General features: G+C 38.9%; 1 pseudogene; it reads right to left on the bottom strand.

The window, feature by feature from the left end:
- Positions 1 to 1,554: 1,554 nt before the first annotated feature.
- LOC101091769 lies at positions 1,555 to 6,165 on the bottom strand (annotated as a pseudogene).
- Positions 6,166 to 15,437: the final 9,272 nt, after the last annotated feature.

Genomic DNA, 15,437 nt, shown 5'->3' with positions numbered 1-15,437 from the left:
GCCATCAGCCCAGAGCCCGACGCGGGGCTCGAACTCCCGGACCGCGAGATCGTGACCTGGCTGAAGTCGGGCGCTTAACCGACTGCGCCACCCAGGCGCCCCTCACTTCAGCATTATTATGAGAACCATCAGTGTTCTTGTGTACATCAATATTACATTTTTAGGTTATGATTGTTTTCTTAAAAATTTAGGAGCATTTAAAGGATAATCCAAAGTTGCTTTAGTTTCATGGTTTTTTTTAATTTTGAGATCAATGTGAATCTACATGCAGTTGTAAGAAACAGAAAGATGCCTTATACCCTTAACTTTGTTCCCCAATGGTAACATCTTGCATGTCTATACTATGATATCAAAATCAGGGAAGTGAAACTGCTATGATCTATTTACCTTATTCCAATTTCACCAGTTATACATGCATAGTTTGTGTGTATGTCTCACTTTGTGCAGTTTTATTACCTGTGTCTACCACTATAGTCAAGATACAGAAACATTCCATCAGAAGGATCCCTCTTGCTATTAATTTACAGCTACGGCCACCTCCCTCCCTCACCCCTGGAAGCCAGTAATTTGCTCTTCAACTCCATAATCTTGCCATTACAAGTATGTTACATAAATTAAATCATTCAATATATAACATTTTGTGATCGGCTTTCACATTCAGCACAAATCCCGAGATCCATTCAAGTCACTGTATATATCAATGTTTTTTGTGTGTTTTTTTTTTTTATTGCTGAGTAATATTGTAAGTGTGAATGCACCAGAGTTCGTTACACCACTCATTTATTGAAGGACATTTCGGTTCTGATGTCTGGACTCATTACAAATAAGTTGACACAATAATTTCTGCATAGATTTTTCTGTGAACTTAAAGTTTTCATTTTTCAGGGATAAATGTCCAAGAGAAACTCCTGGGTCATGTGGTAACGGCAAGCCTAGTTTTGTAACCAATACTTTTTTTTGTTTGTTTTTTCCAGAGTGGCTGTACCATTTTATATTCCCACCAGCAATCTCTGAATGACACAGTTTCTCTACATTCTCACCAGCATGTGGTGTTACCATTAAACAAAAAAATTTTAAGTCATTCTGGTGCCTGTGTGGTGAGACCTCATTGAAGTTTTCATTTGCATTTCACTAATGGTTAATGTTGAACATCTTTTTATGTGTTCATTTGCCATCTGCGTATCTTCTTTGATGAAATTTCTATTCATGTCTGTAGCCCATTTCCTTCTTTTTTTGACACTTGCATGATCAAGCTTTAATGAATTTGAACACAAGTCACATATTCCCAAGTATACATAAATATATCTCCATTTTACAATTGCTTTTGGCTTCTTTTACTTAAATCTTTTTGGACAGTGATAAGAAAATGCTTGAACTCTTTCTCATTTAAGCAACAAGAACGTCCTTTTTAGGAGTTTATGCCTTTTTGTTTCCATAGAGTTGATCATCTGAGTTTCTAGGACTTCTTACAGTAAATATTTTGTTTATATTTCCTTTCTATCCACCTACCACTAGCCTGTGGTTGCCTCCTAGATCCTGGGGAGTTCTCTATGGTTAAATGCTGCTTTTAATTTCTGTATCCACACAGAGCCTCTTTGTTGGTCTCTCCAAGATAGTATTTTCTTCCTCCAGTGTATTATTACAGTTCCTTTTGGCTTTTGTTTTTTCCCAATGAAATAAATGTGGATGTACAATGCATCCCTAGTTATAAAATGCTGGATTGAGATTCCTATCCTTGACATTTATGATAATCTATTAGGGACTTATGTATGAATTTTCACTCCTATTACAAAGGCACTGGTCTGATCTATGACAGAGGGCCTAATATTTCTCCATTATATCAATCCACCCAGCTTTGAATCTGCAAATATCCTTTTGGGTACTGCAACACAATCCAGTCCTTGCAGAAGACAATACAACATGTGAGTTTTAACATTACCTTTAGCCTAGATTGCTATAGGTGGGTGACACTGAACTCCTGACCCTCCCAGTCATAGATCCACTTGATATTTTCAAACTTAAAATCATTTAAGACTAGAGAAAACTCTACACCCATTCTGTACTGAGGTTTCTGGGGATTTTTCACCTATGTTCAGCAGCTTATCAATAATCACAGGCTTCTCCATTCCTTCGCCAATCAGAGAGGAGAAAACCATCATACAACAGACTTAATGACAAAGGAATCTCTGGTCAATCACTGCAAACTGACATAACCAGAAAGGTTCTTGCCATCTCCCCTCATCCAAGCTCTGGCCTACTAGCTGTCCTTGAGCAGACAAAAAAGTCCATATGATTTCTGAAACGATATGTGCCATCATAGTCTGAGCCACAGAATTCATGACTATAATATCTCAATCAGAATAAGAGGGAAAGGAGCAGTAAGTCTTCTCAAACAGCTGAACCTAGCACTGAAGCTGGGTTTTACAGAAGCCCAAGCCAGTATATGAATGCCTCAAGGGAACACCTGATGGAAAATGTGGATATAATGGATTTTTTAGCAGTTTTGACTTCTTCAAGTTAAAATCCTCTGAATCCTTGGAAAGTGAGAGCAAAGGTTAAGAGAAATTAATTGTCTAAAGGCACTTAAGTCCCTTGTCTGTTTATCCACATCAGTGAGAGTGAATGTCTGCTTTCTCATTGTCAAGTCTCAGTGCCTCAGTTTCTCTTCAATAATATTGTTTGTGTTTTCTTGACGGGCAAAGCCCTAGCATCCCTAGCCTAGATAGGCTAGCCTTAGGGCTCCATGACTTTGGCCATTAGCACTGAAATCAAATGCACAGTTGGCTTTTCCAGCTCCTGAAGAATTTTCTCTAATGTTTGAGTTCTTGTTGTTGTTGGCTGGATCCTATTTAAGTCATTGTATCTCCCTTTCCAGTTCTTGCATTCTTTTTCTTAGGAGTTCCTCAGTTTAGTTTCTCACTATGTCATTTTCAGCAACTATATGGCAACCCCAGGAATAAAGGAGTCATACAGGTCCATCGTACCTGCTTATCCTAAGCCACACCTGTAGCTCCTTTTTCTGATTTTTTTATTCTGTTGAATTCCAAGAGCTCTTTGTATATTTTAGACATGTCTTTCATCAGTTATGTGGTTTACATTTTTTCCCAGTCTGTAGCCTGTCTTTCATTATCCAGAGAGCACAAGTTGTTAATTTTGATGAGGTCCAATGTATCAACTTTTTCTTTTCATGGATCATGCTTTTGGTGTCAGGGCTAAGAACTTTTCACCTGGCCTTCAGTGCGGAATAACACCTCCAAAATGTTATAATTTTACATATGTATCTGTAATTCATTTTACATTTGTTTTGCATAAGGTATGAGATTTAGGCCAAGGTTCAGTTGTTTTACTATGGATGTCTAATTGCTCCAGGACCATTTGTTAAAAAGGCTATTCCTCCTCCATTGATATACTTTTACACCTTTATCAAAAAATAGATGGGTATATTGGTTTGGGTCTATTTCTGGGCTCTGTATTCTATTGTATTGATCTATGCGTCCATCCCTCAGCAAACACTATACTGTGTTCATTATAGTGGCTATACGGTAAGCCTTAATACCAAGTAGGGTGATTCTTTCCACTTTATTCTTCTACTCTGGTTTTGTTATTAGGGTAATACTGGATTCATGAAATGAGATATAAAATGCCCCATCCTCTTGGATTTTGTGGTAGAGAATGTAAATTGGCTTTTTATTTTTTATTTAAATTTTAGTTAACCCACGGAGCAATATTGGTTTCAGGAGAATTTAGTGACTCATCACTCACATACAACATCCAGTGCTGATCACAAGTACCCTCCTTAGTACCCATCACTCATCTAGCCCATCCCTCACCTACTTCCCTCTATCAACTCATAGTTAATTCTCTATCATTAAGAATCTTCTATGGTTTGTTTTCCTCTCTTCTCTTCCCCCCATTTCCCACATGTTCATCTGTTTTGGTTCTTAAATTCCACATATGAATGGAATAATATGGTACTTGACTTTCTGATGGACTCATTTCACTTAGCATAATACATTCTAGCTCCATCCACATCGTTGCAAATGGCAAGATTTCATCTTTTTATGTCAGAGGACTATTCCATTGTATATATACACCACATCTTCTTTATCCATTCATCAGTCGATAGACATTTGGGCTCTCTGCATAGTTTGGCTATTGCTGATAATGCTATAAACATTGGGTGCATCTACACTTTTGAATCCATAGTTTTGTATCCTTTGGGCAAATACCTAATAGTGCAATTGCTGGATCATAGGGTAGTTCTATTTTGGGTTTTGTGAGGAACCTCCATAATGTTCTCGAGAGTGGCTGCACCAGTTTGCATTCCCACCAACAGTGCAAAAGGATTTCCCTTTCTCTACATCCTTGCCAACATCAGTTGTTTCTTGTGTCATTAATTTTAGACATTCTGACAGGTGTGAGGTAGTATCTCAGTGTGATTTTGATTTGTATTTACCTGATGATGACGGATATTGAGCATCTTTTCATGTGCCTGTTAGCCATCTGGATGTCGTCTTTGGAAAAGTGTCTATCCATGCCTTCTGTCCATTTCTTAACTGGGTTATGTTTTTTGGGTGTTGAGTTTGATAAGTTCTTTATAGATTTTGGATACTAACACTTTATCAGATAAATCACTTGCAAATATCTTCTATTCCATAGACTTTTAGTTTTGTTGGTTATTACCTTCACTGTGCTTAAGTTTGTTTGTTTTTTATTTTTATCTTGATGAAGTCCCAATAGTTCATGTTTGCTTTTGTTTCCCTTGCCTTCACTTACATGTCTAATAAAAAGTTTCTCTGGTCAAGGTCAAAGAGCTTTCAGCCTGTGTTATCCTCTAGGATTTTGATGGTTTCCTGTCTCACATTTAGGTCTTTCACCCATTTTGAATTTATTTTTGTGTACAATGTAAGAAAGTTATCCTGTTTCATTCTTCTGCATGTCACCATCCAGTTTTCCTACCAACATTTATTGAAGAGACTGTCTTTTCTCCATTGGATATTCTTTCCTGCTTTGTTGAAGATTAGTTGGCCATATAGTTGTGGGTCCATTTCTGGGTTTTCTATTCTGCTCCATTGATCTATGTGTCTGTTTTTGTGCTGGTACCATACTGTCTTGAAGACTACGGCTTTGTAATAGAGCTTGAAATCCGGAATCAGGATTCCTCCAGTTTTTCTTTTTCAGAATTGCTTTGACTACTCAGGGTCTTTTGTGGCTGCATACAAATTTTAGGACTGAATGTTCTAGCTAGGAAATAAAATTAATAATAGTGAATTTTTTATTACCAATCATCACAGTCTTGTCATTTGCCTCTGGAAAAAGTAGGTTCTTCATCTGGAGACTAAAACCAAGTCATGTTGAAACATGGTTTCCTTGTATTTCTCTGAGGGAATGGCCATGTGATCAGCTGGCTGATGCTCCGGGAGTAGTGAATAAGAGGGCAGGCAGGTGAGAAAGTAGGGAGCCTAAAGGTCAGATGCTGGGAAGTCGTTGCAGTCCCTAGCAATGTGACTGCCTTTGGAATAGAAACTGGGATTTGGCAAGGTTGGCAAGTTGTTGCTTTCTCACTTAGTCTTATGTACTTCCTCTGTGTCCTCCCTTAATTCTGAATAAACCCTACTTTTCAAAATGCCATCCTGACTCGGCTAGATTAAGAGAACCAAAGGAATAGGGGTAGGACAGGGGCATTACCACACTTCTGAAATTGGTAGGATAGTTTGTTTTTTTTTTTAAGATTTTATTTTTAAGTAATCTCTACACCCTGCGTGGGGTGGGGCTCAACCCCACGGTCAAGAGTCATGCACTCCACCACCTGAGCCGGCCAGGCACCCCTATGTATGATGGCAGTTTTAAAGAATTCTAAGGGTTTTGGTGAAATTCAAGGGGCTGTGAAGGATTCTGTTTCCCTTTAATTAGACAATTATTTGGCAGTCATTTTTGTTGTTTCCATCGCCCAGAAGAGTGCTTGCCACAAGGTAAGGGCTGAGTCCTTGTTTGCCAAAGGACTGGGGCCATTTTTCTCCGGGCAGACCAGGCGATACTTCCGTCTCGCCCAGTTAATGGTTCTGCAGTGGAGACAACCTTATGGCAGAAATGAGACAAAGACGTTCCCATGTTTCTGTTGCCGTTGGGCAAGGTTACCCTACTCAGTCCACTAAATATTCCCATTCTCAGCGCTCACTGGTCTTTTGTCTTTGGGGATATTTTCCAGGCACGTGGGTGTGATTACAGAATCATCAGTAATTGCATACAACTTTATTTACCAAATATATTCTGTCAGAGAAGACTCTGGCTGTAGCAACTAGTGACCAGCACCATCCTCCTGCCATGTTCCAGGCAGTCATGACTATAGCACTAAGAGCTGGGTTACTAGTGCATCTTACCCTGCCTCTGTCTTTGGACCTGGGTTGATAGGGAGTCTTCGTCTTCTCTTTGGAACTTGAGGTACTTTGATAGGAATTGCATTAAATGTGTAGATTGCTTCGGGTAGTGTAGCCATTTTCACAATGCTGTTCTTCCAACCCTTGAACATGGAATACTTTTCCATTTCTTTGTATCATCTTCAATTTCTTAAGTGTTCTATGGTTTTTAGAGTATAGATGCTTTACCTCTCTAGTTAGGTTCATTCCTTGATATCTTATTACTTTTGGTGCAATTGCAAATGAGATTGATTCCTTGATTTCTTTTTCTGCTGCTTTGTTATTGGTGTATGGAAAGTCAACAGATTTCTGCACATTGATTTTATAGCCTGTGACTTTACTGAATTCATGTATCAGTTCTAGCAATTTTTTTTTGGCGGAGCCTTTTGGGTTTTCTACATAAAGTATCATGTCATCTGCAAATAGTAGAAGTTTGACTTCTTCATTGTTGCTAGTGATACACCACATTTTAATAAAAGAAAGGATAAGAACTATATGATCCTCTCAATGGATGCAGAAAAAGCATTTGACAAAATATAGGTATCCATTCTTGATAAAAACCCTCAACAAAGTAGGATGGATGGAACATACCTCAACATTGTAAAGGCCATATATGAAAGACCCACAGCTAATATCATCCTCAATGGAGAAAAACTGAGAGCCTTTCCCCTACGGTCAGGAACAAGACAGGGATGTGCACTCTCACCGTTACTATTTAACATAGTACTGGAAGTCAAAGCCTCACTAATTAGACAACAAGAAATAAAATGCATTCAAATCAGTAAATTGGCTGTTTAAACATTTGGTAGAATTTTCCAGTGAAATCACATGGGCCTGGATATTTTTCCTTCAGGACTTTCTTAAACTACATATTCAATTTCTTTATCAATTAGAAGATTAATTACATTGCCTATATAACTTTGGGAGGGTTGTTGTAATTTGTGGTTTCTCAAGGAATTGATCCATTTCTTCTAGGTTTTCAAATTTATGAGCATTCAGTCATTAACAGTATTCCCTTATTATCCACTTAGAAATTACAGAATTTGCAGTGATATTCCTATTTAATCACTGATATTGATCCTTGTCTTCTCTAATTTTATCTGTGCCAGTCTTGCTAGAGGCTTACCAATTTTATTAATTTAAGAAATAGCTTTTCCTCCATTGATTTTCTTTATTGTGTTCTTTTAATTTCATTGATTTCTGCTCTTATCATTATTATTTACTTCCTTCTGCTCACTTTAGGTTTTTCTCTTTTCCTATATCTTTTAGGTAAAAACTTGGGTGTGTAATTTGAGATCTTTCCTTATTTCTAATGTTAGCATTTAATGCTAGAATTTTCTCTCTCAGGGGTGCCTGGGAGGCTCAGTTGGTTAAGCGTCTGAGTCTAGATCTAGGCTCAGGTCCTGATTTCACAGTTCCTAAGTTCAAGTCCCCTGTCGGCTCTGCTCTGACAGCACAGAGCCTGCTTTTGATTCTGTCTCTCCCTGTCTGCCTCTTCCCCCCGGCATGCTCTCTCTCTTAAAACAAATAAATAAATAAGCTTCAAAAAATAGATTTTGTATTCAAAAATAATTCCCTCTCAGTGCTACTTTAGCTACATTCCATAGGTTTTGATGTGTCTTGTTTTCATTTTCATTTGGTTCAATTTTTAAAAATTTCCTTTGAGTCTTATTTGACCCATGGATTATTTAGAAGTGTGCTGTTTAATTTCTAAGTGTTTTCTTTCAAGTTTACAGACTTCTAAGTGTTTTTTAAATGTTTATTTATTTTTGAGAGAGAGCGAGCGAGCGAGCATGAGCAGGAGAGGGGCAGCGACAGAGAAGAAGACATAGAATCCGAAGCAGGCTCCAGTCTCTGAGCTGTCAGCACAGAGCCCGATGTGGGGCTTGAACCCACAAACTGTGAGCTCATGACCTGAGCTAAAGTTGGATGCTTAACCAACTGAGCCACCCAGGTGCCCCCAGATTTACAGATTTCTAGTTTGATTTCACTATACTCAGAGGACACATTCTATAGGATATATTTTCATTCTGTTGATGTTTGTTTTATGGTCCAGCATATAGTCTATCTTGGTATATGTCCTGTAGGCACATGAAACAAGTGTGTACTGTGCTATTGTTGAGTGTAGTATATTTACACAAATAAGATCCTGTTGGTCACTGTTTTGTTTAGTCATCCTATTCTTGCTGATTTTGTCTGGTAGTTCTATCAGTTGCTGAGTGTCGGGCGTGTGAAATCCAATGTTAACTGTGGCTTGGTCTGTCTCCTTTCAACTATCAGATTTTGCTTTGTGTATTTGGAAGTTCTGTTGGTTGATATCTATTTAGAGTAGATACATCTTTGTGATGGACTGATACTTTTATAATCATGTAATGTCTCTCTTTGCCTTTCATAATTTTCTTTGCTCTGATGTTGACTTTATCTGATAATACAGTCATTCCTGCTCTTTATTTCTGTGGCAAAATACACCTGCCATGAAATTTGCCATCTTAACCATTTTAAGTGCACCTTTCGGTAATATTAAGCCCATTTATGTAAGCAATCCCAAAACTGTCTGTGTTGCAAAACTGAAACTCTATACCCATTGAACAATAACTCCTCAATGCCCCTCCCACAGTGCCTGACAACCACCATTCTCCTTTCTGTCTCTATGAGTTTAACAACTCTAGGTACCTCATGTAAATGGAATCGTACAGTATTTGTCTTTTCCTGGCTGGCTTAAATTTCACTTAGCATAATGCCCTCAAGGTTCATAATGCTACAGAACATGTCACAATTTCCTATCATTTTAAGGGCTGAATGATACCCGTTGCATGTATGTACCACGTTTTATGTATCCATTCATCCATCAATGGACACTTGGGTTACTCCCACCATTTGCCTACTGTGAACAATGCTCCTATAAACATGGGTGTACAAACATGTCTTCAACCCTGTTTGTAATTCTTTTGTGTATTTATCCAAAAGAATTGCTGGATAACTCAGTAATGCTGTCTTTAATTTTTAAAAGTTTTAATTCCTGTATAGTTAACATACAGTGTTATATTTGTCTCAGGGCTACAATATAGCGATTCAACAATTCGATACATGATTCAGTGCCTTCATCTTAATCCCCTTCACCTATTTCACCCATCCCCCCCCCCCACCTCCCCTCTGGCAACCACCAGAGTGTCCTCTATACTTAAGAATCTGTTTTTTGTTTTGTTTTGATTCTTAAATTCCTCATGAATGAAATCATATGGCATTTGTCTTTTTCTGACTCACTTATTTCATTTAGCATTATACCCTCTGGATCCATTTATGTTGTTGCAAATGGCAGGATCTTCTCCTTTTTTAAGCCTGAGCAGTATTCCGTTGTGCACATATACCACACTTTCTTCATCCATTCATCTATCAACAGACACTTGGGTGGCTTCCATATCTTTGCTATTGTGAATAATGCTGCAATGGACATAGGGGTGCATATATTTTTTGAAATTAGTGTTTTCATTTTTTTTTGATAAATACCCAGATGTGGAACTGCTAGATCATATGGTAGTCCTATTTTTAGTTTTTTGAGGAACCTCCAAATCGTTTCCCACAGTGACTATACCAATTTACATGGCCACCAATAGTGCACGAGGGTTCCTTTTTCTCCACATTACGCCATACTGAGATTGAGCACTTGGGGTTGCTGAAGAGTTTTACTCAATGATTATGCTCTGTTCTCAGCTTTTTATTGTCCCTGTATATCTGCTCCATACAGAGAGTCTGTCTCTCCATGATTTTGCCAGTTGGAAATGCTGTTGATTGCCACTCATCAATAAGTTAGCAGTATGGTGAGAGTGTTCTTGATTCTAGTCCAACCTGAGTCTTGGGTAGGCCCCATGAGGTTGGTCATCAGAGGCATGTTCTTCAGTGCTTCTGGCCATATTCCCCATGATAGGCAGACTATCTTGTTATGTATCTTCTGTAGGAGATAGATTCCAACTCATCTCCAAGAGGTAGATGTTTCCCACATATTTGTATCACCTGCAATTGGGCATTTTAATTTTTGGCAGGAAATCATGCCTAGTAATCCTGGGAGTAGGCAAGGTAGCAGGCCTGAATACACATATAATTGTGTGCTATTACTGGAAACATCAGTCATTATATGTCACATTTGGTTTGAAATTGCTGCTTTGGATACTGGTGAATGCACTAGTAATCCAGCTCTTAGCGCTATAGTCATTGCTGCCTGGAACATGGCAGGAGGATGGTGCTGGTCACTAGTTGCTACAGCCAGAGCCTTCTCTGACAGAATATATTTGGTAAATAAAGTTGTATGCAATTACTGATGATTCTGTAATCACACCCAGGTGCCTGGAAAATATCCCCAAAGACAAAAGACCAGTGCGCGCTGAGAGCAGGCATATTTAATGGACTGAGTAGGGTCACCTTGCTCAACGGCAACAGAAACATGGGAACGTCTTTGTCTCATTTCTGCCATAAGGTTGTCTCCACTGCAGAACCATTAACTGGGCGAGACGGAAGTATCGCCTGGTCTGCCCGGGGAAAAATGGCCTCAGTCCTTCGGCAAACAAGGACTCAGCCCTTACCTTGTGGCAAGCACTCTTCTGGGCGATGGAAACAACAAAAATGACTGCCAAATAATTGTCTAATTAAAGGGAAACAGAATCCTTCACAGCCCCTTGAATTTCACCAAAACCCTTAGAATTCTTTAAAACTGCCATCATACGTAGGGGTGCCTGGCCGGCTCAGGTGGTGGAGTGCATGACTCTTGACCGTGGGGTTGAGCCCCACCCCACGCAGGGTGTAGAGATTACTTAAAAATAAAATCTTAAAAAAAAACTATCCTACCAATTTCAGAAGTGTGGTAATGCCCCTGTCCTACCCCTATTCCTTTGGTTCTCTTAATCTAGCCGAGTCAGGATGGCATTTTAAAAAGCAGGGTTTGGGGCACCTGGGTGGCGCAGTCGGTTAAGCGTCCGACTTCAGCCAGGTCACGATCTCGCAGTCCCGGAGTTCGAGCCCCGCGTCAGGCTCTGGGCTGATGGCTCAGAGCCTGGAGCTTGTTTCCGATTCTGTGTCTCCCTCTCTCTCTGCCCCTCCCCCGTTCATGCTCTGTCTCTCTGTCCCAAAACTAAATAAACGTTGAAAAAAATTTAAAAAGTAGGGTTTATTCAGAATTAAGGGAGGACACAGAGGAAGTACATAAGACTAAGTGAGAAAGCAACAACTTGCAACCTTGCCAAGTCCAAGTTTCTATTCCAAAGGCAGCCACATTGCTAAGGACTGCAACGACTTCCCAGCACCTGACCTTTAGGCTCCCTACTTTCTCACCTGCCTGCCCTCTTATTCACTACTCCCGGAGCATCAGCCAGCTGATCACATGGCCATTCCCTCAGAGAAATACAAGGAAACCATGTTTCAACATGACTTGGTTTTAGTCTCCAGATGAAGAACCTACTTTTTCCAGAGGCAAATGACAAGACTGTGATGATTGGTAACAAAAAAAATTCACCATTATTAGTTTTATTTCCTTTCAAATTTCCGACAGTATATCTTGTGTTTTTACTGATTCATAGTTAGGTTTTACCAAGTTGTCTATTTTTATTCTTTCGATGTGCCAGTGTTTGGATTTGTTTTAATCTCCATTTTCAATGCAATAGTTCGTGTTGCTAAATTTAATAATTCATTTCTCATGGTTCCTTTTGTTTGTATTTTTAACTTTCTGAATTGCCTCCTCAGTTCATTCATTTTCACTCATTCTTCTTTACTGATGAAACTTCTTTGGACTATGGACTTTCTCATATGTACAGTTTGTCTGCATTTAATAGTACTACTAATATTTATTAAGCGCTTAGTATGTGCCGTTGTTGCAAATATCTTGCGTACATTTGTTTAATCCTCCCAATTACCTTATTGAGTAGGATACATTGCAGAGGTGTTACGTTTTCTCCTATTTACCTAAAATGACACAAGTAGTAGATGGCAGAGCCAGAATTAGAATTCAGGCAATCTGTGTGCAGATCCTGTCCTGAACCCATCATAATTTTGAAAATATTCGATAGCATGTCCTGTGTTTGCCTCTGCCGATGGAAAATTCTGACTGGGACTTGGTGCCTAATTATGTCATTCTGGTACAAATCAAGATAAGTAGCAATATGCAAACACCCTTGAGTCCTCAGGAACTATCAACATCGGTTATTTGGAAACTAAAAGACTTTCTTTTAAAGTGTGATCACAAGTAACTGTCTTGTGGAAATCTTACATTGAATACAAAATAGTGAATTGTTAAACTAGTTTTAAAACTTTCATTTCTCTTCACTTCTCACTTCGTACTACAAACCCCCAAACCTTTCCTGAATACCCCCCCAATACATACACTATGTCTTTAGGTAGCTTTAGCCAGCTTCTAGAAACACTTCTGTTCCATAGGCTCCCCCAAATATTTTAAGTGAATATATAAGTGAATTTTCAAAAGCAACATGTCAGTGATTAGAAGTGGGAAGATATTTTCAGTCTTAAAATGATTTGGACATTTTTCCCGGTGAAATTAACTTCCTAGCAAATCTCCCTCTTGGATAATGAGGAGACTCATGATCCAGATTTACATAGGTCCTATACCTTTCAAAAAGTAACCACTTTCCAAAGAAGCTAAATGAAGATTTTTGTGACCAATGGCATCTAAAACATTTCTCTTCTGCAAGTGGAAAAAGATCTACAGTGGAACATACAAATTTGTCATCAGTTCACATGCAATTCGGTTGAATACTCGTAACTCAGCAAACATGAACACTTATCTTTACTTGTGCATGCCAAGATACGGGGAGGTTCAACACTGGTATAATTCGTTCTTTTCACTTAATCCTTATTCTTGTGGGGAGCTTGTATTTGTACACTGCATAGAAATTGTGACTCTTTAGCACTCTTTTAGGATGCCACAGCTGAGACCAACTTGTTCTACCGTTATTACTACCCCAAAATTATACCTTCTGCACATGTCATAAAAATAAATGATCTTAAAACTGAACATGATATTGCCTAAAAAATCGCATTTACAAGACTGGGATGTTTTAGCTAATTCTCTGAATGGGGAAAACTGGAGACTAACACTCCAACCACTAAAATATGTTGTGAAATTTCTTTCCTATCACTTCCTTTGTTTTGTATCGGGAAATCCCTCTGGTACCGTCCAGAAAAATATCTGCCACCCTTGTCTTTACTGTTATAATTTCACTATTTGTCTTATTCTAAGCCAATATTGAACAGAAATTGAAGGTGAGTGTACTCAAAATTAGTCTTTCCACTCATCTTCTTTTTTTAATATCAGAGAGTGGACAGAACTAAAACATCAATCAATGCTAAGTCAATAACACTTGGAAGAAAATGTTCTGGTTCTTGTTTCCCTAATCATCCTTCTTCCAATTACTTCCTGAACAAAATCCGACTTTGAGGACCATGATGTGACCTTCATTTTGACTCTATCTTGGGTCAAATCATTCAGTATGTCAGCTCCTACTACTTCAAGAAATTAGTTTGAAAAGGGGCAGTCTAAGCGATTGCCCCTAACCAAGGGCAGGGAGACTGTCTCAGCTCAGCCCAGTGGACTTGCTTCTCACAGCCCCACACGGTAAATGATGTATTGGGCCCCAGTCAGCTGCTGCAAATCACTGTTACCCAAACCTGTACGTGTGGTCTGATTCTTTCTGGCATGTAGACGGGCAGACCTCATACTGATGGGCATACCTCACATTTTGAACTGATGGAAGTTTCCTATTCATCTTAGAGTATTGCATTTGAATTTTTGTACTGCATTTTCCGAGGGAATATTATTCAGAACTTATTCTGAGCACTTCTGTGGTACGTTACTCCATAAATATTCTGTCAGCCAAACCAGGTTCCCTATTTTCAATACAACATCCATTATTCACACTCAAAAAGGCACTGAAGATAAAGCTCAGCATTCTGTATGAATCCTGGCTTCTACTGAGTGCTGGCCTTAAACAATTCTTCTGTGCTTTGTGTACATAAGCCTAGCCTTCAACATCCTACCAAGATAGTAAAATATGCACACAATACTTTAAAAACATGATTTTTAACCATGATAGGGATAATTTATTTAGAACAGGGTATTTCTAATTATGTGTTGAAATCAAAGGCAAAATAGTAACTTCACATTGAAAGAATTTAGCAAACACCAACTTAACTCAGTGATTACAGTGAGTATCACCAACAAAGGGAGAAGCAGACATCATGCATCTCCTGAAAGGATACAATGAGAAGAACGCTGCATCGTTTTGGTGTTATTTCTGTTAAAAATGTATTTAACTTGAATCTATCATACGGAAATACAGATCACCCCATATCAAGAGACACCCTATGAGCATCGATGGAGCATTCATCCACGATGAATCACTGGGTGCTACTCCTGAAGCCAAGATACACTATATGTGGGGCGCCTGGGTGGCGCAGTCGGTTAAGCGTCCGACTTCAGCCAGGTCATGATCTCGCGGTCCGTGAGTTCGAGCCCCGCGTCGGGCTCTGGGCTGATGGCTCAGAGCCTGGAGCCTGTTTCCGATTCTGTGTCTCCCTCTCTCTCTGCCCCTCCCCCGTTCATGCTCTGTCTCTCTCTGTCCCAAAAATAAATAAAGGTTGAAAAAAAAAATTTTAAAAAAATTAAAAAAAAAGATACACTATATGCTAACTAACTTGAATTTAAATAAAATAAATCAATAAACAAACTGAATCATATGCAACTAAAAAAAAGACATCCTGTTAGATAAGTGGCCTTTAAGTCTTCAAAACTTTCAATGTCATCACATACAAAGAAAGTATCAGGATGTGTTGCGGATCGAAGGAGATTACAGAAATACGACAAACACAATAAGCTGTCTCAGGCGGATTCTGAGTGAGGAAATCTAATTATGAAGGTTCCTATTCGGATATGGTCAAATTTGAACTTGGACTTTGAAAAGAAGTATCAGGAAACTTCTTTTGCCAAGGATCAAATAGTAGATATTTTTCGACTTGTGGGTC

Source organism: Felis catus, chromosome X (assembly GCF_018350175.1).
Source record: "Felis catus isolate Fca126 chromosome X, F.catus_Fca126_mat1.0, whole genome shotgun sequence".
NCBI classification, from domain to species: domain Eukaryota; kingdom Metazoa; phylum Chordata; class Mammalia; order Carnivora; family Felidae; genus Felis; species Felis catus.
Note: the sequence above shows the minus strand (reverse complement) of the source record. Positions and strands in the feature narration are given on the sequence as shown.